General features: G+C 33.2%; 1 non-coding gene across 1 annotated transcript; it reads left to right on the top strand.

The window, feature by feature from the left end:
- Positions 1–1549: 1549 nt before the first annotated feature.
- On the top strand, positions 1550–1622 carry TRNAG-CCC (transfer RNA glycine (anticodon CCC)). The gene has a single exon. It is a non-coding gene; the product is annotated as a tRNA-Gly (tRNA).
- Positions 1623–2472: the final 850 nt, after the last annotated feature.

A 2472-nucleotide genomic window follows, 5' to 3' on the forward strand; every position in this document is an offset into this window, starting at 1 on the left:
TTAAAAAAAAAAAGAAATTCCCAATATGTTTTTTAAAAGTTCTTTTAAGCCACTATGTATGTAAGTCAATACTTAAAAAGGGGGAAATATATACTCAAATTAACAACAATTGCATCTTAAAAAGCATACATCCAAATAACTCTTTGAATGAATAGGTAAACAGTACAAAATTTAAAATGATTGAGAACTAAGTGACAAAAAAAATCACAATGTATCAACAACTGTCTGATGTGGCCAAAGTAGTAATCAGAGGGAAACTTTTAGCTTTAAAGCCATCAATTAGAAAACAAAATAGGAAAAACAATAATTGTTTTAGGAAACAAATAACTTAAGAGAAACACAAAATTATTTCCAAAATTCTTGAAAGAATAAAGAAAAACAAACAAGAGAAAACAAAATTGTTCAATAAACATCTGGCACATATGATCAGGAAAGGAAAGGGATGAAGAGATAAGATGAGCATCACAGAAGGAGACATATATATTCAGAACTTAACATTGTAGAGGGATTTATGTACAACTTGAGCTTGATAAATACAAAAACCTAGAAAAAATGATACATTTCTTAGAAAATACAATTTCATGAATTAAAGAAACCTGAATTGTTCAAAAATCTGAAAAGGTATTCTGAAAACTATCACCCAAATAGAAAGCAAACCCAGGTGATACTATATGTGACACCTACCAAATCAGCAACAAACAGGCAATACCTACTGTCTATCGGTTTATACAAAGTCATAGTGAAAGATGAAAATATTTCCACGTTCATTCCACAAGCAAAGTAAGATTCTGACATAAACATCCCAGAGAGAATTCTCCCTCGTAAAAATAAAATTTTAAATAAAATATTAGAAAGTGAAATCCAATTCTATACTAATAGGTCATAGCCACACATGGTTTGTCCCCACAGGAAAGAGAATCTGTCGATGTAATTTACCACATTAATAGTTGGGCAAGAAGAAGAATATGTGAGGTTAAAAGACTTTGATAAAATCCTCAAAAATCATTATATAGAGATGAAAAACCTTGTCAACCTGCAATAACAGTATAAGTTAATTCTAACAAGCATGACATTTAATGAAGAAATAGGGAGCACACAGTTGACCCTTCATCAACTCATGGGGCTCAAAGTCAGCCCCACTTATCAGTGGCTCCTCTGTATCTGAGTTTCCTCTGTATCTGTGGTTCCACATCCATGGATTCAGCCAAGCTTGGATAGTGTAGTATTGTAGTATTTACTCTTGAAAAAAAATTGCATAAGTGGACCCACACAGTTCAAAGGTCAACTGTATTCTCATTAAATAAGAAGATAAAGCAAGATCAGCCCTCATGATTCTTAATATTTTACTAGAGGTCCTAACCAACTCAAGATAAAAAACAAAGGAAACATAGAAGGAAACAAAGAAGCTAAATGTCATTACTGGCAGTGAATTTACTTGATTTCTCCCAGCCATAAACAGTCACTTAGAAACAATCATTAGAATAGGACTCACATACCCTGAACCAACAGCAATACCATACATTTTCAAAGGACAAGAAATGTGGGGACTTCCCTGGTGGTCCAGTGATTAAGACTCTGTGCTCCCAATGCAGGGGGCCCAGGTTCGATTCCTGGTTGGGGAACTAGAGTCCACATGCCATAACAGTAGATCCTGAGTGCTGCAACTAAGACCTGGCACAGCCAAATAAATAAATAAATAAATAAATATTAAAAAGGAAGTTTAAATTAAAAAATGTGGAAAGATGCATAAGGAGAAAATTCTAAAATGGTACTGACTCTCAGAAAAGAAGACCAATGTCAATTGAGAGACACACTACTATCTTCAGTAGGTGTGGAGATAAACTCATTACCAACCTCTTGTTTGGGCAACTGAACAATCTATCTTATGTCATGTAAATATCAAAGGGACCCTTAAAATCACTCCCATCTTCTACCCATAGATTTTGTCAACATGTATTGAAAATTTAGGATGTGATCATACTTATTGCTTGCTTAACATGTGATGCACTAATAACATTTCCTAAACTTGCTCATTGAAATTAGCATATTTTCTATTTTATACCTCTCTTAATTTAATGTCTGCTTTTCTACTGGATTATAAAACATTTCCTCATTGATTTATAATTTTTCTTTGAATAAATAGAATTAACCCTATGTTATTTGTGTCAGTTTCTCTCTGTTGTTATTCCTTTGTTTCTGTCAAAATAAATTTGTTTAATTTTCATTTATTTTAAATAACAAGCATTTGCATTTTATGTAATCAGATTTATCCATTTCCATGTTTTTGCTTTTGGGGTTTTTGGTTATGCTTAACAATGTATTCCCCATTCTAATGTTAGGGGAACCACTGACAGAAACTGCCCACCCTGGCCAGGCATGATAGTAACCACTTGCATGAGTTATCTTACAATAGGAGGTCCTGGTAAGAAATGGGAAACTAACAAGCTACCACCAACTGGAATAATTTGGGAA

The sequence above is a fragment of the Lipotes vexillifer genome, unplaced genomic scaffold (assembly GCF_000442215.2).
Source record: "Lipotes vexillifer unplaced genomic scaffold, Lipotes_vexillifer_v1.1 scaffold668, whole genome shotgun sequence".
NCBI classification, from domain to species: domain Eukaryota; kingdom Metazoa; phylum Chordata; class Mammalia; order Artiodactyla; family Lipotidae; genus Lipotes; species Lipotes vexillifer.